The sequence below is a fragment of the Sus scrofa genome, chromosome 9 (assembly GCF_000003025.6).
Source record: "Sus scrofa isolate TJ Tabasco breed Duroc chromosome 9, Sscrofa11.1, whole genome shotgun sequence".
NCBI lineage: Eukaryota > Metazoa > Chordata > Mammalia > Artiodactyla > Suidae > Sus > Sus scrofa.
Window position 1 is genome coordinate 68874056 of NC_010451.4, and position 22421 is coordinate 68896476.

Here is a 22421-nt window from a genome sequence, read left to right on the forward strand (position 1 = left end):
TATACATCCTACATCTCCGCATCTTTATTTGTTCACTTGTTGATAGATAATTAGTTTCTATATGTTGGCTATTGTGAATAATGCTGCAATGGACATAGGTATGTAGATATATTTTCAGTATCTTTGTTTTCATTTCCTTTGGATACACACAGAAATAAGATTCCCAGGTCATATGGTAGTTCCGTTTTCATTTTTTTGAGGAACTGCCATACTGTTTCCAAAGTGGCTATGCCAATTTACACTCCTGCCAACAATATGCAAGGGTTCACTTTTCTCCATATCCTCACCAACACTTGTCATCTCTTGTCTTCTTAATGATAGCCATTTTAAGGCATGAGGTGATATCTCATTGTGGTTTTGGTGTGTATTTCCCTGATGATTAATTATGTTGAGCATCTTTTCCTGTATCTGTTGGTCATTTGGATGTCTTCTTTGGAAAACTGATTCTTCAGATACTCTCCCCATTTAATAATCAGATTTTTTGGTTGTTGTTGCTGTTATTACTGAATTGTGCAAGTTCTTTGTATATCTTAAATATAAGACCTTATACCTTAAAACTATAAGAAAACATAGGGAAGAGGCTTCTTGACATTGGCCTTGGCAATTTTTTTTTTTTTTTTTTTTTTTTGGCTATGACAGGAAAAGCACGAGCAGTGAAGACAAAAAACAAGCAGGAGTATATTAAGCTAAAAACTTCTGTATAGAAAAAGAAATAGTCAACAAAATGAAAAGGAACTGTACAGAATGGGAGAAAAATGTTTGCAAACCACATAGCAAATGAAGGATTAATATACAAAATATATTAATGCATTAAATATTTTAGGAGTTCCCGTCGTGGCGCAGTGGTTAACGAATCCGACTAGGAACCATGAGGTTGCGGGTTCGGTCCCTGCCCTTGCTCAGTGGGTTAACGATCCGGCGTTGCCGTGAGCTGTGGTGTAGGTTGCAAACGCGGCTCGGATCCCGCGTTGCTGTGGCTCTGGCGTAGGCCGGTGGCTACAGCTCCGATTCAACCCCTAGCCTGGGAACCTCCATATGCCGCGGGAGCGGCCCAAGAAATAGCAACAACAACAACAAAAAAAAAAAAAGACAAAAAAAAATATTTTAGAAGTTTTAGATTTATAGAAAATTTATGAAACAGTATAGAGAATTATTTTGTACCTCACCCTCAGTTTCCCCTAATAGTAACATCACAAGTTAGTATGCTATATTTGCCACAATTAATGAACAAATATTGTAATTATTACCAACTAAAGTCCATACATTAGTTGATAAAGTCCAGATTTCTTCTCTTTACTCCACATACTTTTTCTGTTCCAGGATCTCCTCCAGGATACCGCATTGCTTTTAGTCCTCAAGTCTCCGTAGGTCTTCTTGGGGGTGAAGACCTTGACAATTTTGAGGACTACTGTTCAGGTATTTTGCAGAATCTCTCTTAGTATTGTCTTTGTCTTTCTCATGATTAGACTAGGGTCATGGGTTTTTAAGAGGGAGACCATGGAGATAATGTGCCATTCTCATTACATCATATCCAGGGCTCATATTTTTGACAGGACTTTTCACTGCTGATGTTCACTTTGATCACCCAGTTGATGTAGTGCTTGTAAAATTTCTTCACAGTAAAAGTTACCCACCCGCCTTTCATACTGTACTCTCTGTAGAGTATGCACTTAAGAAGTAGGAAGTTATGTTTCAGCTTCTTGAGCAGATACTGACTACATACTTCAATTTATATGCATTAACTATTCTGCCCCATTTATTTTATTCAGTCATTTTTTTGCCATTATGAATTCATAGATACCTATGTTACTTTTTGACATAAAATACAATGATGATAATATTTCTATTAGTAATAGTACTATATTTATTTACAGCAAAAATTATTCCATCTTCAAGAATGGATAGCTCTTTCACTTGGCTTCCATGTTAGCACTGGCATACCCTCATCACTGTGTTTTCCTTCCAACCCCATGTGTTTACATATATCTATAACAATTTCTATATTTACCTATCTGTATCCATATTAGATTAAACATGAATTTATACTGATGTCTTCAGGCTCTAATTTAATACTTGCCTGGACCAATCTAGACTTCATCCTTGTTTAGCTGTAAACATTCAGTCTGAGAAAACTGGATCCCACCATATGTTATTCATTTGCTTAATTATTAAAGTGAAGCACGTATTTATAGTAGTTTCAGAATTGTTCAACTCTATCCCTGCAGAGGAGAAAAAAAAATTATCAACTATGGTATAGTGCTTATGTATTTTCCCTTTTTACTTTAGTCTTACTGCCTCCATGCATCTCCAAAATTACTTACTGGTAAAATTCTTTTTTCCAATTCACTTCAATGAGATTGTTTTATGCATTTGTGATACAGTTAGATTATTCTGTCACTGTATTATATTTTGGGATACTCCCAATCTCCTAAAAGGTTTCTTAAGTGTTTTATTAAAGTATAGTTGATTTGCAATGTTGTGCCAATTTCTGCTGTACAGTAAAGTGACTGAATCATACATATATATGTATGCGTATATATACATATATATATGTGTGTGTGTGTGTATATACACATTATTTTTAAATATTATTTTCCATCATAGTCTATCCCTGAAGATTGGATATAGTTCCCTCTTCTCTACAGTGGGACCTTATTGCCTATCCATTCTAAATGTAATACTTTGTATCTACTAACCCAGTCCATCCCAATCCCTCCCCTCTTTCCCTTGGCAACCACAGTCTTTTCTCTATGTCTGTGAGTCTTGTTCTGTTTTGTAGATAGGTTAGTTTGTGGCATATTTTAGATTCCACATCTGTGATATATGGTATTTGTCTGTCTCTTTTTGATTTACTTGACTTAGTATGAGAATATCTAGTTGCATCCTATTGCTGCCAGTGGCATTATATTGTTCTTTTTATGGATGAATAGTATTCCATCATATATATGTACCACATCTTCTTAATCCATTCATCTGTGGATGGACGTTTACATTGTTTCCATGAATTGACTATTGTGAATAGTGTTTCCATAAACATAAAGGTGCATGTATATTTTCAATGAAAATTTTATCTGGATATATGCCCAGGAGTGGGATTGCTGGATCATGTGGTGGTTCTATATTTAGTTTTCTGAGTTACCTCCATACTGTTTGCCACAGCAGTTGTACCAGTTTACATTCCCACCAACAGTGTAGGAGGGTTCCCTTTCTCCACACCCTCTACAGCATTTATTATTTGTAAGTTTGTTAATGATGGCCATTCTGACCAGTGTGAGGTGCCAATTCATTTGTCTTTCTCTAGTTATCAGCAATGCTGAGGGTATTTTCACGCATTTTTGGCCATCCATATGTTTTCTTTGGAGACATGTCTATTTAGATCTTGCACCCATTTTTCAATTGGTTTGTATGTTTTTTGGTTGTTGTTAAGTTGTGTGAGTTTTTAATATAATTTGGAGATTAAGTCCTTGACTGTTGCAGAACTTGCAGCTATTTTCTCCATTCCAAAATTTGTCTTTTCCTTTTTTTATGGTTTCCTTGCTGTGCAAAAGCTGGTAAGTTTGATTAGGTAGAATTTGTTTACTTTAAAAAAAAATTCTGTTGCCTTAGGAATCTGAGCTAATAAAGCATTTGTACAATTTATCTCAGAGATTGTTTTGCCTGTGTTCTCTTCTAGGACTTTTTGGTGTCATATCTTACATTTAAGTCTTTAAGCCATTTTGAGTTTATTTTTGTGCATGGTGTGAAATCATGTTTCATTGATTTACATGCAGCTGTCCAGTTTTCTCAGCACTACTGTTGAAGAGAATGTCTTTTCCTTATTTTATACACTTGTCTCCTTTCCTGAAGATTAATTGACTGTAGGTATCTGGGTTTATTTCCAGGCTTTCTATTCTCTTCCATTAATCAGTATGTCTGTTTTTGTACTGATACCATACTATTTTGGTTAGTGTAGCTTTGAAATATTGTCTGATGTCTGGGAGAATTATGCCTCCTGCTTTGTTTTTTCCCCTCAGTATTGCTTTAGCAATTGTAGGTCTATTATTATTACATATAAATTTCTGGATTATTATTTCTGGTTCTATGAAAAATATAGTGGGTAATTTGATAGGGATTGCATTAAATTCATAGACTGCTTAGAGTAGTATGGACATTTTAACAATATTAATTCTTCCAATCCAGAAGCATGGGATATCTTTTCATTTCTTTTCATCCTATTTAATTTCCTTGATTAATGTTTTATATTTGTCAGCAAATAATTCTCTCACCTCTTTGGTGAGGTTTATTCCTAGGTATTTTATTTTATTTTATTACTTTTTAAAAAAATTTTTTTTTGTCTTTTTGCTATTTCTTGGGCCACTCCCGCGGCATATGGAGGTTCCCAGGCTAGGGGTGGAATTGGAGCTGCAGCCGCCGGCCTACGCCAGAGCCACAGCAACGCGGGATCCAAGCCGCATCTGCAACCTACACCACAGCTCACGGCAACACCGGATCGTTAACCCACTGAGCAAGGGCAGGGACCGAACCCGCAACCTCATGGTACCTAGTCGGATTCGTTAACCACTGCGCCACAACAGGAACTCCCTTTATTTTATTTTTGATGTGATTTCTAAGTGATTTTTTTAAAAGTATCCATTAGGGTTTACTTCTTGTGCTGTGAAGTATTGTGGATTTTCACAGATTAGTGTCATGTAGCTACCATTACCACACAGAAGAGTTTTAGTACCTTTAAAAATTCCCTGTGCTCCATATATTCATCTCTCCTCCCTCCCATCAAATCCCTGCAAACATTGATCTGTTTACCACCCCTATTATTTTACCTTTTCCAGAATGTTACATAAATGGAATCATTCAATACATAGCCTTTCTGACTGGTTTCTTTTACTAAATATATGCAGTTAAGATTTGCCCTTGTTATTCATATGGCTTGATAGCTCATTTATTTTAATCATTGACTAATATTCCATTATATGGTTATACCATAATTTGTTTATTCGTTCATTTATTGAAGAACATCTTGACTGCTAGTAACTTTTGACAACTATGAATATAGCTGCTATAAACATTCTAGTTCAGGCTTTTGCGTGGAATTAAATTTTCATACCAGTGGTAAATAACTACAACCACAATTGCTCCATCATATGGTAAGATTATGTTTCATTTTGGATGAAACAGATAAATGATCTTTCAAAGTAGATGTGTGATTTTGCATTCCAGCAACTAGGAATGAGAATTCTTATTGCTCTACATCCTCTCCAGCAATTGTCAAATTTTGTATTTTAGTAAGTCTAATAGTTGTTAACTGTTATCTTGCTATTTTATTTTGTGATTTTTTTAATGACAAATGATGTTTTGTTTTTTTGTTTTACATCTTTTTTCATAAGGTGTTTGTTCAGAACTCCTGCCTGCTTTTTAATTGGGTTGCTTGCTTTCTTATTGTTAAGTTTTAAATGTTTGTGTAGTTTATTTTAATAAGATAGGTGTTTTGCAGATATTTTCTCCCAGTCTATGACTTGCCTTTTCATTTTCTAAACAGTGTCTTTTACACAGAAGGGACTTTTGATTAAATAAAGTTCAGCTTACTAATATTTTCTTATTTGGATTATGCTTTTGGTATTTTCCCTAAAAACTCATTACCAAACCCAAGTTAACATATTTTTCTCCTAAGTTTCTTCTAAAAGTATTATAGATTTTTGTTTTACATTTTGGGGTAAAATTCATTCTGTGTTCATTTTTATTTAAGGTGGAAGGGCTGTGTCATGGGTTTTGTAAAATTTTTTAAATTTATTTATTTAGGATGTCCAGTTTTTCCAGCACCATTTGTTGAACAGACTATCCTTTCTCCATTGAATTGCTGTTTCATTTCCGGGCTTTCTCTTGTATTCCATTGATTTATGTATCTATTCTATCTCCAGTAACTTGCTGTTTTGATTCCCATAACTTTGTATCAGGAATTTAAATTGAGTAGTTTAAGTTCCCCGACTTTCTTCTTTACTAGTTTGTTGGCTATACTTGATCCTTTGCATTTCTATAGCAATTTTAGAATCATTTTCTCGGAGTTCCCATTGTGGCGCAGTGGTTAACGAATCCAACTAGGAACCATGAGGTTGCGGGTTCGGTCCCTGCCCTTGCTCACTGGGTTAACGATCCGGCGTTGCCCTGAACTGTGGTGTAGGTCGCAGACGCGGCTCGGATCCTGCGTTGCTGTGGCTCTGGCATATGCCGGTGGCTACAGCTCCGATTAGACCCCTAGCCTGGGAACCTCCATATTCCATGGAAGCGGCCCAAGAAATGGCAAAAAAAAAAGACCAAAAAAAAAAAAAAGAAAAAGAATCATTTTCTCAATATCTACAAAATATACCCCTGGATTTTTTTATTGTTATTTCCCCAGTACATTTTTTTTTCTATGTATAGCATGGTGACTCATTTACATTACATGTATAGATTCTTTTTTATCACATTATCATGCTCCATCATAAGTGACTAGACATAGTTCTCAGTGCTACACAGTAGGATCTCATTGCTAATCTATTCCAAAAGCAATAGTTTGCATCTGTTAACCCCAAGCTCACAATCCATCCCACTCCCTCCCCCTCCTCCTTGGCAACCACAAGTCTGTTCTCCAAGTCCATGATTTTCTTTTCTGTGGAAAGGTACATTTGTGCCTTCTACTAGATTCCAGATATGAGTGATATCATATGGTATTTGTCTTTCTCTTTCTGGCTGATTTCACTCAGTATGAGAGTCTCTAGTTCCATCCATGTTGCTGCAAATGGCATTATTTCATTCTTTTTTATGGCTGAATAGTATTCTGTGTATCTATACCACATCTTCCTAATCCAATCATCTGTTGATGGACATTTGGGTTGTTTCCCTGTCGTGGCTACTGTGAATAGTGATGCAATGAACATGCGAGTGCATGTATCTTTTTTAAGGAAACTTTTGTCCGGATAGATGCCCAAGAGTGGAATTGCTGGATTATATGGGAGTTCTATGTATAGATTTCTAAGGTACATCCATATTGTTCTCCAGAGTGGTTGTACCAGCTTACATTCCCACCAACAGTGCAGGAGGGTTCCCTTTTCTCCACACCCTCTCCTGCACTTGTTATTGTGGATTTATTTGAATGATGGCCATTCTGACTGGTGTGAGGTGGTATCTCATGGTAGTTTTGATTTGCATTTCTCTAATGATCAGTTAGATGTTGAGCATTTTTTCATGTGCTTGTTGGCCATCTGTATATCTTCCTTGGAGAAATGTCTATTCAGGTCTTTTGCCCATCTTTCAATTGGTTGATTGGCTTTTTTTGCTGTTGAGTTGTATAAGTTGCTTGTATATTTTAAAGATTAAGCCCTTGTCAGTTGCATCATTTGAAACTATTTTCTCCCATTCTGTAAGTTGTCTTTTTGTTTTCTTTTTGGTTTCCTTTGCTGTGCAAAAGCTTGTCAGTTTGATTAGGTCTCATTGGTTTATTTTTGCTTTTATTTCTGTTGCTTTGGGAGACGTGAGAAAACATTTGTAAGGTTGATGTCAGAGAATGTTTTGCCTATGTTCTCTTCCAGGAGTTTGATGGCGTCTTGTCTTATATTTAAATCTTTAAGCCATTTTGAGTTTATTTTTGTGCATGGTGTGAGGGTGTGTTCTAGTTTCATTTATTTGCATGCGGCTGTCCAGGTTTCCCAGCAATACTTGCTGAAGAGACTGTCTTTTTCCCATTTTATATTCTTGCCTCCTCTATACTAACAACGAAAGATTAGAAAAGGAATACAAAAATACAATATCTTTTAAAATTACGCCCCAAAAAATCAAATACCTGGGAATACACATGACCAAGGAGGTAAAGGATTTATATGCTGAGAAGTATAAAACATTAATCAAGGAAATTAAAGAAGATGTAAATAGATGTAAAGATATTTCATGCTCCTGGATTGAAAAAATTAATATTATAAAAATTGCCATACTACCCAAAGCAATTTACAGATTCAATGCAATCTCTACCCCTGGGTTTTTAATTGATATTGAATTAATCTATAGATCAAGTTGGGAAAAACTTTGTTTTATAAGTTGTAGCTGTGATGTACTATCTAACAATAATAAGTCTACAAACCCATAAATACAGAATATTTTTCCATCTAAATAGATCTCAATTGATTTCTTTCTTTAGTGTGTTTTGTTTCTGCTTTTATTTTTTAGTTTTCTATGAAGAAAACTATACATATCCTGTCATATTTATACCAAATTACTTCAGTTTTTGAATGCTGTGGTAAATAGTATTGCTTTATAAGTTTCAAATTATAATCGTTCAGTGCTGGAATACAGTAAAGCAACTAACGTTCATTTATTTGTTCACTTTGTGTTCTGAGATTTTGCATTCTTATTTCTTAGTTCCAGGAGTTTTTGGTAGATTCTTTGTGATTTTTCTACATAAGAAAAAATTGCAACATCTTTAAATGAAACTGGTTTCATTGCTTCATTTCTAAACTGTATAATACTTATTTATTTATTTATTTTGTCTTAGTGGACAAGCTAGGACTATTTGGCATTCAGCCACTTATGAGAGTTATTGATATATGGCTCTGGAGGCTTCTGCTCTTGGTGAACAGATCCAGCCTGTGTCTCTCCGTGCTCATATCTCTTTAAATGCTGAGGTTTTCCTTTTGTCTTGTGATGTGATGAAATTTCTCTAATGAGTCCAAAGCAAGTCATTTATTTTCAGTTTGCCTAGCTTTTTCTTACTGTTAATGATGGGCGTGACGATTTCCAATCTCTTTGCATGTCAGAACTGATCCTAAAAGTCTCTTCATCATTGTTTTAAATGTTTAATATGAAAAACATATTGGAATTTAAATATATTTCATATATCAATGAAAGGCAAGGAAGAACTATTAAAGTTGAAGAATGATCATGCTCTAAAGTACAATGATAAGAGACAAACTTATCCAAAATCGTATTCATGGAGAAAAATATTCATCAACAAAACAGTAAATCAATAAATGTAATTCTGCAGTTTGCTATAATGTGTGCAAAAATTTCTCATTAATATTGGTTATAATAAATTTGAGGATATCATTATTAAAATATCACAATCAAGAATTGTGTTTAGGACTTCCTGTCATGGTGCAGTAGAAACGAATCTGACTAGGACCCATGAGGTTGTGGGTTCAATCCCTGGCCTCACTCAGTGGGTTAAGGATCCAGTGTTGCTGTGGCTGTGATGTGGGCCGGAGGAGGCTACAGCTGGAATTAGACCCCTAGCTTGGGAACCCCCATATGCCATGGGTGTGGCCCTAAAAAGAGGAAAGACAGAAAAAAAAATTGTGTGTACATATTCCAAGCATTGAAATGATTATGAACGTGAAAATAATCTCAAATTCTCATTAAATTTGAGTGTAAGGTTTTCTTTGGAGGTTTTATATAAATTTAAAGCTTAACATCTGTTATTTGTAATTTATTTTTTTTATAATTATTTAATGTAAATAACATGTAATTAACTTTTATACCAAGCCACCCCCCCCACCTATCCTACATCTCATCCCTGTCTGGTCCAGCATGTAGTATAGGTGTTCTCATTTCTCTTTGTGCCATGGAGCAAAATTATTTGTGAAATGTGTAAACTTAAGGCTATAAAATAAAACATCAGGGGCAGAAAACAGTGGCCATTATTTATTGCAGTATGCATAGATCTCAAAGTTCATAACCTCTTGTCATTCTGAAAAATGTCTTTCTGTGAAAGAGCAACACCAAGAAATAACTTTTTCTGGGGAAGATAAAACAGCTCAACAATGTTGAAACTGAGGGGCCTGGGCTTGGTGTATTTTGTTAAAATTTGGAATAGGAAATTTATGGAGTGTTCTTCATGTTGGGTGGCCATGTTATTCCATCCCATTTTTTTTTTTTTTATTTTGGTGGCATGACAATGGTGTTTAGGAAGAAAAACAAGACCTCTGGCTCATGTCAGTAAGGTAGCCATTATGAGATCCTAAGTAACCTTAAGATTATTTTCTGTCTCAGGAGGTTTGAGATCTCTTGTTGTGTAGAAAATTATGTCTCTCGTAAACATATAACGTGGTATGGAGCTGTGTTCCCTCCACCAGCAGGTCAAGCTCAGAGTGCAAGCCCCTCTCGCCATGGAGTAGCAATGAGGAATCAGGGGATCCTTACATACCATCTTGAGTTGTTTTTACTGGATCTTATCAGCTAGCCCTGGGTGTTGTCAGTGGTGTGTGTCACTGGATATGTGGCACATTATCTGAACCACAGCAAAGTGGCTGAGATAAATTAAGAATATTCCATTCAAAGGTCTGATTCCCTATTTCTTTTCACTTGGATTTGTGATGTGGTAAAGTGAAGAAGGGTTCTGTGAAAGATTCTCTGCTACATTATTTATTTTATTACCCTGATGATTAATGACACAGAAGAGAGTACAAACAGTAATAGATACTCTAGTGTGAGGTATTTAAGTCGAATGTTCCTGGATGCAAGATAATTTGGCATTTGCAGAAGCAGCCTCAATGACCAGTTCTTCATAGGTTGGGTATGATTAATCATTTAAATACATTTCTCCTGGGAAAATAGAATACTGGATTGTTATAGCCTGTGAACATGGTTCACACATAAGAGCCTTATCTGAATTTCACTCAGAGCCTTTGCTACATTCTCCCTTGTAGCTATGATGTGATTGTACTTGGAAAGAGCCTGGGATTAGGAGTCTCCACAATCACAATCTAGAATGACTTTGACCTTTTTATCCAAGCCATTGATGGACACACCAGCAAATGCCTCAGTTTTCTCTTTTAGCTTGCTCTAGACCCTTTGACTATAGTGTAGCACGTGAGTATCACTCTACAGAGACAAGACTTCATCTAGTGATTAAATGTGATACAATGCTATGACAGTTTCTTTATTTTGTAAGTTGTTTTGAATGACATGTGTCTCTCTAAGTTGAACATGAGGCTCTATATTCCTGCTTAGCAAACTGAATAGTAGCATCATTTTATAAAGGGTTTACTTATCTTCTAAAACACGTTCTCCATGTTTTTACCAAATTAGAGTGTGTTCATGTTATCAGATGATGTTTTGTTGAAGACAAATAAAGCTCAAGAAGATATTAACAAAGTTAATCCTTTATTGCTCCAATATTTCTTTGTACAAATCTATCACAAATCCCCCCCAAAACAAATGAAACCATAAAAAAAAATGCCTATTGGAAACACCAAAGACATTTTACCATAAAAGGAAAATGAGCATTAGAGTTGGTTTTTAGATCTCACTTAAAAAAAAAAAAGAAAAAGAAAATCATGTAGGAGTTCTCTGATGGCTCAGTAGGTTAAGGATCCAGTGTTGTTACTGCCACAGTGATGCTTCGAACCCCAGCTGAAGAACTTCCCCATGTCATGGGCATGGCCAAAATAAATCATGTAATAGGTAGATTCTCCTTATTTTAGTAACTCTTTGACCAGGAAGGATTGGCCAAAATGAATCAAAAAGGATAATATGATGTATATGCAAGAGACCTTAATTTTATTGCTGAGGTCTCCATCGTGTTCAAAAGACATTCTAGGTTTACCCTGCCATCTCTCCTCCTGGCTGCCCAGAGGAAGGCTGTGCTTCCTCCCTCTTGGAAGTACCTTGAGCATTTAACTTGCACTCATGTAGAACAACAGTGCAAGGTAGGCAGTGGATAGCCTTTTGATCGATTGATTTATCCATCCATTCATTCATTCATCTACCTGTTTCTAAAGACTGAAGGACTAGAAATAAGATTTGCATACTCATTTTGAAATGAGTTCAGGACACTGCACTTAAAATTCATTTAGTTTCAAATATTCAGGTGCATTAATAATATGAGGACAAGCGATCAGCAGTGGGCCTTCTACACAACTATTTTGAAAACCTCTGTTACTTTTAGTGCTAATAAGGGCTTTAGAGAAAACAGCAGGAAAATAAGCCCAAATGGTTAGAAACAAAGATTAGGGAGTTTCTGTCATGGCACAGTGGTTAACGAATCCAACTAGGAACCATGAGGTTGCTGGTTCGGTCCCTGCCCTTGCTCAGTGGGTTGACGATCCGGCGTTGCCGTGGGCTGTGGTGTGGGTTGCGGAGGCGGCTCGGATCCTGCTTTGCTGTGGCTCTGGCCTACGCCGGTAGCTACAGCTCCGATTGGACCCCTAGCCTGGGAACCTCCATATGCCGTGGGAGTGGCCCAAAGAAATAGCAAAAAGACAAAAAACAAAACAAAACAAAACAAAACAAAGATTAGAATCTCACAAACGTTTTGGTTGACACTGCAACATTTCTAACTGTTCTGTTTATTATGCTATATGTGAGACAGTTTATTTGAGTGGGCTTATTAGTAACAAGCTTGTGCACCATCATATTGAGTATATGAGCTGTTAGCATTGCATTGATCATTTGCTTGCAGCAAGTACAGCAGGAGGTTCTCACACAGTGCTTTCTACCTTTAATTGGAATTTTGTATTAAAGATTCCTTAGGAAGGAAATATTTAACCTCAGTTGGATAGACGAAAGAAAACTATGCCAATGCAGTTTTTATCCTTATGCTCCATTCAACTCAAATTTATTTATTCCACAAACATCGAAATAAAACATAAAACAATCTTTTGGATATATATATATATATATATATATATATATATATATACACACACATACACACATACATATGTATATACAAAGCATTTAAACTTACTATAGGTTTAAGTATATATATAACATATATTAAATTTAAGTATATATATATACTTATATACATATAAAGTTAATATAAAAATATTATAAAAGCATGGCTAGGGATGAATTTTTTTAATAAATGATAATCAGAATATTTACTCCAGAGAAACTCAAGGTAAATTCTCACATCATACCATAGACTAATTTCCAGATAAAGTAAAGAGCTTAATGTAAAATTTTAAATGAAAAATACTACAGAAAATATAGATGCACAAAGTAATGGACAAAATTTCAAAGCATAAATTGATAGGTTTGACAATTTATATTTTTTAAAAATGTACATAATTTACAAATGTAACAATAATGAACACGTAACTAGAGAAATGTTTCAATAAATGTGTAAATAGTTAATATAGAAATAATCCTAATAACTAAATAAATAATGAGCAAGGACTTAAACAGACTACAAAAGGAATGACAATGGTGAAGAAATAAAAAATTATTCAATATAATTTATAATAAAAGAAATATTTTCAATTTTCCCCATATTTGTAAATCCTTGAAATGTACATATACAATATTGAATTCTACTTTTTTACATTCACAACTAACATTTAACATTACATTTATATAAATACTCTGCTAAACATTTTCTAGACATTATTCTACATACTTTATATATATTCACCCAATTTAACTTTCATAATGCACTTTTGAGCTTGGTTCTATTATTATCTCCTTTTTATTGATAGGAAAATCAAAGCACTAAGATATTATATAAGTTTCCTAAAGTCACAAAGCTAGTAAGTGGTGACCTGGGACTAGAACCTAGGCATTCTGGTTTTAGCTTCTGAACTCCCAACCACTCATAATACCTTGTTTCTCAACTCTTAGTAAGGATGAGGTGAGACAATCCCATGTGTACTCTTCCAAGTATATGTTGATTGGTTATGATGATGGTTGTACAACTATAATAAAATTAATTTAATTTTTAAAAGTGTACATCCATGGATCATTTCTGGAAAACAATTTTTATTAAAGCACTCTCATGCATATACATCTTAGTTTCAAAGAACTTTAATTATATAACAGAGAAAAACCTAGTATTAGATATTGAAATCAGAGTGTAAAATGTTCTGTATAGCTGACACTCACCTGTAGATGTTAGCCATGAATAACATGGAAAAATAAGTTTCTAGGTGATTTTTTAAGAGCATACTGCTATGTTTTAAAATTTTCCTAAAATGATTTGCATAACCTTTTAGTCCAAAGTCTCTGTAAAATCCTATTCAAATGTTAAAATAAAACATAGTAACACATGGGCTCCTTAAACTTTAGAAAGGTTACAGGTTTGACTCACTGACAACAAAAAAGGGTATCACTTCATATTTATCCTTTGTTTACTTGAGCACCTAAGTAGGCTAAAAAAATAACAAAAAGCACTAAGGCCCTAACAGTCGCATCTGACTCATTGGTTCAACAAATACTGACTGTGGGCATTCTATGTGCCAGGCATTCTTCTAGGGATTCCATGGCAAACAAAAAATACCAAGTTTCTGTGCTTGTGACATTCTCATTCCAGCAGCAAGAAATAAACCATAAACAAGTATGTGTTAAACAAAGAAAAAAGCATTAATAGGACTAGAGATTGATGGGGGATGCTGTTTTTACAGAATAGTTGGAAAAGCCATATGCCTTAAGTGATATTTATGGAAAGACACAAAGAAGAGAGGACAGCATCCAGGGAAGAGTATTCCATGCAGAGGGAACAGTATGTGTGAAACCCTGCTGTGGGGGTGTGCTTAGTTTCCTGGGGACACCCAGGAGGCAATATGGCCCACATGAAGTTGGGATGGGGAATGGGGAGGAGGCTGGAGACAAATGCAGTCTATGTAGGGCTGTATAGGGCATTGTTAGAACTTTGCATCACACCAGTGGGGTGAAAAGTTCTGACTTAACTTCAAAAGTTTCATTCTGAGTGTTGGATAGAGAAGCAATGCTAGAAAGGCAGGGATGGAGGCAGGAAGACCAGTGAGAAGTGCATCGCAGTAATCCACATGTGAGATAAAGGGAATTCGGACTAGATTCACTCATAGCAGTGGAGAGCGGGAGAAACAATCAAATTTGGGATCGATTAGAAAGGTAGACCTGGCAAGATTCTCCAATGGAATGGATGTTGGGTGTAAAAAAGAGGAAAGTGAAAGATGACTTAGAATATGAGATAAGAGCAAAGTTAATTTCACTCAAGTGATACAACACTTTTTGCTCTTCCACATCAGAGTCCTGCCCCCTTTCTGTCCTGTCCCTCTCAGAGGCAGTCTGGGAAAATGCCTCCTCTTTGTGGTTCCCGGGCACCCAAGTTAGCTTTTTGATTAATCCAAGAGCCTCTTGGGAAGAATATTGTCCTATTATTATTTCTGTCTTCAATACCTAGTACAATGTCCAGTGTATAGCAGATAGTCCATGTAATATTTGGTGAATGAATATGCTACTTATTTAATGAGTGATTGATTGAATAAATAATTATTGGACTTTATGTAGAATTCATTATGGTGTTTTACTCTTTTTTCTAGGGAGTCAAGAATTAAATTTAAAAATGTATTTACTGTGTTTAATAGGGTTTCTTGCATTCTAGGCAGTCTTGAGCTTAATTTTTCAAGTTGGTTTTCCTAAATTACATATCCTAAACAACGTGTAACTATTAAACTAGTTTTCAGATCGTCTGGAAGCACAAGCTGGGCCTAAATCAAAGTACAAATTCATTTTATGGGGGCCTGAGGCCTGCCCATGGCTAAGATGTCATATATCCTGAGTGTTGGAAGCTTAGTAAATATTTCTGATGACTCACGTTGAAAACTTGAGAATTATTTTTAACTCTTATTCCTTTTTTTAAAAAAACCAGCCATGAAACCTGCCAATTCTTCCTTTATAGAAAACTTTCCATTTCTTCATTCTCATGTATTCAGGCAATTATAACCTCACGCCTAGATTTCTATAATTTTCTTCTGACTGATATCAGCTGTAAGGCCCCTCACCCTTCTTCCCAAGTCCTTCCTACATATCACTTTCTAATCATTTTTTCCAAACTTCAGGATTGATTGGATCATTCCTCTTAGAACTTAAGGTCTCTCTTTTTGTCAAGGGAAGTTCCTCAGGTGATTTTCTAGGAGTGGTCAATTCTGGCCAGAATTTATGGAGTGGCTCCATAAATGGTTATATCATTTGTCTATATCATCTTGCTTCTCTTCTTCACATGTATGGCTCACACTCCCCTGCTCTAGGTAGACAGTCATCTTTGCTGTTTCCCCTTGCTACACTGCAACTATAGGATGATCAGGTCTGCCTTTAATCTGATGTCTCTACCTGATGTGCAGAACTTCAGACTCCTCATCTATCTGAAAGCTGCATGATCTTTCAGACTGTGTTCCTGCACACCCTCTCAGGCTATCCCCCACTCATCCCTCCTGAAGTAATGCTGTTCTGCATGTATTTCAAACTTTTAAAAAATGTATTAAGCTGTAGTGTGTGTATTAAACCTTGTGGTATGAAGGGTTAAGGATCTGGTGTCTCCACTGCAGTAGCGTGGGTCGCTGCTATGGTGCAGGTTTGATCCCTGGCCTGGGAACTTCCACGTGCTGCAGGCAGGGCCAAACAATGTATTATATTGTAAAGTTCTTACTGATATCAGCCGTGATATCAGTATATGATATTTCCATATGGGTTTTATATTTCCAACTAGACTTTAAGTCCCTCAAAGGTATAAGATGTGTATCTTTTCTTTTTGCTCCCATATTTTCAGTTACCTCACATAGTTTAGCATACTGTGTACTGTTAATAAGTGCATGTTGCCTTGATTTGATTTAAGAAGTATCACAGTGGATGTTAAATATCTTTTTTTAAAAAATAAAATTCTGTGTAACACTCAGGATCAGGTTTGCATATTACAGAGCTGGGGATTGGTAGCCAGTACCCAAGTGTTCACCTTGTGACCTCAATATCCTTTTTATTGAGCTTCTTTTCAAAAATTCAATCTTAGTCTGTGACATAAAGTATTAAGAACCAAAGTTTATAAATTATATAAAATGCATTGATGATATCCATTGTCCATTTATGACTTCTATTATGATGATTTGCAGAGTCGATAAAGCTTAGTAATGGGAAAACAGAGATTTTGGAGTCAGTCAGACTGTCGGTAAAACCCAGGTTCATATTTATTCACTCTAGGGACAGGCAATATCATTTCTCTAGTCCTTTGTCTTCTTTTCTATACAAAAGTACAGATAATAATACTAATTACTTTATAGGATTGTAGTGAGACATGCGTATAAGACATAAAAGAGTGCTTGACACTTGGTAAGTCTGAAATAAATTTTAGGAATTGTTATTATTTCTCCATTATCATTTTTATTATTATTGTTGAGATACACCAAGGCCTCATTTAGTCAAATACTATCACATTAAAAATAATTGTCAATACACAAGCAAGAGAAGAGTAATCGAGGACAATGGACCTCGAAGAAAGTAAATATCAGAGTTTTTTTTACATTTTATTCCTTGGTAGAGCCAGCCTTGTTTTCAAAATTATATGTGAAATAAGGTAGAATAGAAAACCACTAATTCATCTTGTCAATAATGAGATACAAGGGTGGATAAAAAATAAGCCAAAGGGAGTTCCCGTCGTGGCGCAGTGGTTAACGAATCCAACTAGGAACCATGAGGTTGCGGGTTCGGTCCCTGCCCTTGCTCAGTGGGTTAACGATCCGGCGTTGCCGTGAGCTGTGGTGTAGGTTACAGACGCGGCTCGGATCCCGCGTTGCTGTGGCTCTGGCGTAGGCCAGGAGCTACAGCTCCGATTCGACCCCTAGCCTGGGAACCTCCATATGCCGCGGGAGCGGCCCAAGAAATAGCAACAACAACAACAACAAAAAAGACAAAAAAAAAAAAAAAAAAATTATTAACTGGAAAGCAGACGGATAGGTGATAATGACCTAGCAGACCCAAGAAAGCTGAATTCTGTATCAAGCTGAATTCTGTATCAAGGTGAAGATAACTGATTTACAAATAAAATTTCTCCAAAGCCTTGGGTCTTGGTTACTTCTTATTATCAACTTGTCATCTCTAGTTGTAAAGGATAAGAAGGAGCTAACATCAGAATAATTACTCAAAAGGCTCTTTAAGAAACAGACACACATGAGGCCTTCTTGCATTCCACCCAAATGAGTCTCTACTCCTATCCCATTCTAGTAGAAGAGAGTATTTTTATTCTCTTGAGATAGTAAAACTAAGAATGCTGCATTGTCTAGGTGATACTTCCAATTTTCTTCTTTTTCTCCAGTCCAGAGTATTGGCAGACATGGCTAACTCTCCTATGCTGATGTGGGTCAGCCAAAGAGAGAGTACCCCTATAAAATGATTAAGCTGATTACCTTGCAGAAAATTCCATGGACAACAAAGACAAGGACCCAATTAGCTTTCTAAAATTGCTTCAAAACTGAATATTGCTTCAAAAACAATAGCTTTGAGGAAGCAATTTCAAGGAGGAAAAAAATACTTCTGCCCCATTATTATGTGTAGGATGATAAAAGTTGATCAGTGTCTATGAATAAGGCCTTAGTGAAATTAAAAAAAAGGATTATTCAGAGAATAAAAAGAGCTCTTATAAATTAAAAATATGCAGTAAAAATTAAAAGTTAAATAAAAGAACTATAAGATAAAGTTGAGAATTCTCCCAAATAATAGTATCTTCTTTAAAAAGAGATGAAAAATAGGAAAGCACTATAAAGAGAACTATAAAGAAGCCAGAAAACTATTCCAAGAAGGCAGCATCTATGAAATAGCAATTCTAGAAAGGGTGAGAAAAAGCAATGGAAGAAAGGAAATCATTTGAAAAATTGATTTAAGTACATTTTTTAGGACAAGAATATAAGATTCCAGAATTTTCTATCAACTTCTGAACTGAATGAATAATAACCACAACTAAATGCATCACTGATGTTCCCTAACACTGGGTGGGGAAGTGGGGGAGGGGCATGAAGATCCTACAACTTTTCAGAGACAAAACTCAATTTATTACAAAGTGTTTAGCATTAGGAGGGCACTGGATGTCTTAGAAGTGTTGCTGAAACTCGGCCTCTATTCACAGTTGCTGAATAGAAATGTGGAGACAGAATTTTGGGTGAAGGAGGAAAAGATAGCGTTATTGTTTTGTCAGGCAAAGGGGGCCACAGCAGGCTAATCCCTTAAAGCTTGTGACCCCCTTAGGAGAGACAGGAGGTGGTTTTGTAGTTTTCAGAGTGGAAAATAAGGCCTTAGATAAGGATCAAAGTATAGGCAAGTTTGCATTGTTTCTCAAAGCTGGAGTTTAGTAGCCCCAGGACTGGTTCTGGTGGTCCTCCTTCTTCATCAAGTAGTTGTTCCATTTTTGGGGGGTTTTAGTTCTACAGAAAGGCTCGAAGATATTATTATGTATATTCCTTGAGGAGGAACCAGGACCCTGCCCCAAGGCTGCACAAATGTCTCCTGACTGCTCCTTCATGGTCTCTGCATCAAGTTCAAAGTAGGCCTGAGATCACAGGGCACAATCTCCCCCAGGTTGACTGATATCAGAGAAGTGGAGAGAATTTGAAGTGAGATAACCAAGCTGGCTGCCATAGCTCCCTAGGGTTCAGGCCTACCGAGCTCTTAACTGAGGTTGTAGCAGCCACAGTTCTTCAGAAGAGCCCCTCAAGAAGGTGAACTGTATATACTGTCTTGATTTTTTAACATAATACCTAATAATACAACTGAGGGGAGAGAGTAGGCTTAGAAAATTTACTTACAGATTTATAAATAAATAGAAAACCAAGGAACAAGGGGAAACAAAACATTTTTCCAAGGAAGGCTATTATCAGCCATTTAGAAATAAGTCATAATCTGTTACATGCCTCAATAATGAGTATCATTTATATGGTAATAACAATATAAATACTTGATATTGTGCTAAGACTATGATATAACTACATTGAGAGTTGTGGGTACAGGGAGTATTCATTTTGGGGTGGATGAAAGAGTAAGGTGCCAATAGTAGTGACTAAAATGTTAGAAGTTGGAAGTAGCAATGTAAGTATAGTTGACCCTTGAACAAGGTGGGTGGAATGTTAGAGATACTGATCTTCCCATTCAGTAGAAAATCAGGTATAACTCCATCAGCCCCACCACCACCCCCATGATTTCACCACATCTGGTTCTGGATTTAACCAGCTGTGGTTCCTGTAAATGCTTGTTGTGCAAGAGTCACCTGTATCACTTAGAAACATGGACTATATCAGGAAGTAATATAAATATTTTAACATTTCTGCATGGTGAAGGCTTTCTGAACAATGAGAATTGATGTGCTTTGAAGATAGAGACTTCTCACCCCCCACCCCAAGACTGCTCTTCATGCCCTTAAGGGTATAACCACTTATTCTTTATCATGGAAACTTCTGCTCCCATTTAAAGGAAAATTAGGGTAGTAATACATTTCTCATCTCCCCCAAAGCCAAGAATTTACATTTGAGGGCAGACGCCTTCCCCTGTTTCCCTAAGAAAGACTAATCTTTATCATTCTCTATATATATCTCTTGCTGGACAGAAGGAGGAGTGAGTGTGACAGCTCCTATATAATCCCCCTATTTCATAATTTTTGGAATCGAATACAGACACAATCCCCCTACACACATGCGAAGTGATATCTCCCATCATCTTGTCGCCTTGTGAATGAAAACGGAATGTGGAGAACTGAGGCACGATATTCACTAAGAAAATAATAGATCTGGAGTTTCCGTCGTGGCGCAGTGGTTAACGAATCCGACTAGGAACCATGAGGTTGAGGGTTCGGTCCCTGCCCTTGCTCAGTGGGTTAAGGATCGGGCGTTGCCGTGAGCTGTGGTGTAGGTTGCAGACGCGGCTCGGATCCCGCGTTGCTGTGGCTCTGGCGTAGGCCGGTGGCTACAGCTCCAATTCAACCCCTAGCCTGGGAACCTCCATATGCCGCGGGAGCGGCCCAAGAAATAGCAACAACAACAACAACAACAAAAGACATAAGACAAAAGACAAAAAAAAAAAAAAAAGAAAAGAATAGATCTACCTCTGATACAGAAACCTGATATTTACTGTTGGGATAAAATAAATATGTACATATATATAAACTTATAAGAATTATGTACTGAAGAATCATCTAAAACAACTGAATTTGCTTATTTCAAGATTGGGTAACAGAGAGGAGTCAGACAGTGACCCACTCTTCTCATTACAAGCCTTGTATATCTATTTGAGTCTTGAAACTATGTGTGTAATTTTGATAATAATGAAATTTGAATTAAAAATTTAAATGATTCTCTATAATCCATATTATCACACAAGAAGGGTGACTATTCAACATTGTCTAACCAATTATACTAACTTAAAATTTGCCCTTGTAGAATATGTTTACATGGCAGTTTGATTTTACTTTTACTGAGTTGCTGGCTATATCTTACTAGGAATGAATTAACCTGCATTATACACTTGTGGTTCAAGACATGAAATCAAAAGCATTATGGTTAAAGGAGCTGGGATTCTGCTGCAATTATTTAAGTATGGACACAAATAGCCTTCAAAGAGTGCCTTGGGATTTTTTCATTTTCACTGGGTCAATACCTTTCCTCCTCAGGACCTTTTGCTGCAAATGTAATTGCAGTTTATCAAGGCAGTTATTCATACACAAAGGATTTCTGAGATGCCAGTTTGAGAAGGTCTGCACAGTATTTTTCTAGCTACTATCAGGTATATAACTTGGTGACAGAAAGGTTTTATCCTCGTCTCACATTTTTTTCTTCTTAACCTTGAACAGTGCTTCTCTGTGTGTTGTAGTTATCTCAATAGCTTTTGTTGAAAAATAGATGGCAGTAGTCTAAGGGACAGTTTGATATTAACATGAAATCTGCCACTTCAAAGATGGAGATCTCTGAATAATGAGTTATGTAAATTTGCTCAAATCTGAAGTTATTCCCTGTACAGAACTTATTGTTTCTTTAATAAATGATATTTTTTTCTATAACTATAACACTTGATAGACTTTATTTTGGGGAGTCTTGAAGACTAAAGTTTTGGGAAGTTTCCTTCAGTGTTATTTTCTCTGAATAATTTAATATTACTTTTAAAATTTATATTTCCATTTGTGAGCTTAGTTGCCATTACAATTCTTCTGAGAAAAGTTCATTTTAAAATATAATATCATCACTACCATGATTTATATGTCAGGTGGAGAGTGGAGACAATAGCTAGAGAGAATAGTGAAAGAAAATAACTTTTAAAAATAAAGTTTTTGTTTGGAGGTAAATTAAGATTCACAGAAAAATTGCATAGACAGCAGAGACATATTGACTGATATGCATGAGAACATGAAAACTATGAGTTTCAGTTTTATTTGGGGATTTACTGAGGACTATTGCCTGGGTGAGAGCTACTCAGATAGCCCTGAGAAACTGCTCCAAAAAGGTAGGAGGAGGAGCTCCTGCTGTGGTGCAACAGGATCTGTTGCATCTTGGGAGCATTGGGATGTGGGTTCAGTCCCTGGCAGGCCCACTGAGTTAAAGATCCATCATTGCCGCAGCTGCAGTTTTGATCTGATCCCTGGCCTGAGAGCTCCATATGCCACAAGGTGGCCAAAAATGAAGAAGAAGAAAAAAAAAAAAAAAAACAAACAAACAGGAAAAGGCCTGTATATATGTGAT

At 36.2% G+C, this 22421-nt stretch overlaps 1 long non-coding RNA gene across 1 annotated transcript in view; it reads left to right on the forward strand.

Moving 5' to 3' along the window:
• LOC110255471 overlaps window positions 1-2502 on the forward strand; it is a 250550-nt gene extending 248048 nt beyond the window's left edge. The window contains exon 3 of the long non-coding RNA XR_002335796.1: window positions 1321-2502. This is a non-coding gene — a long non-coding RNA (uncharacterized LOC110255471). The remainder of the gene's footprint in view (window positions 1-1320) is intronic.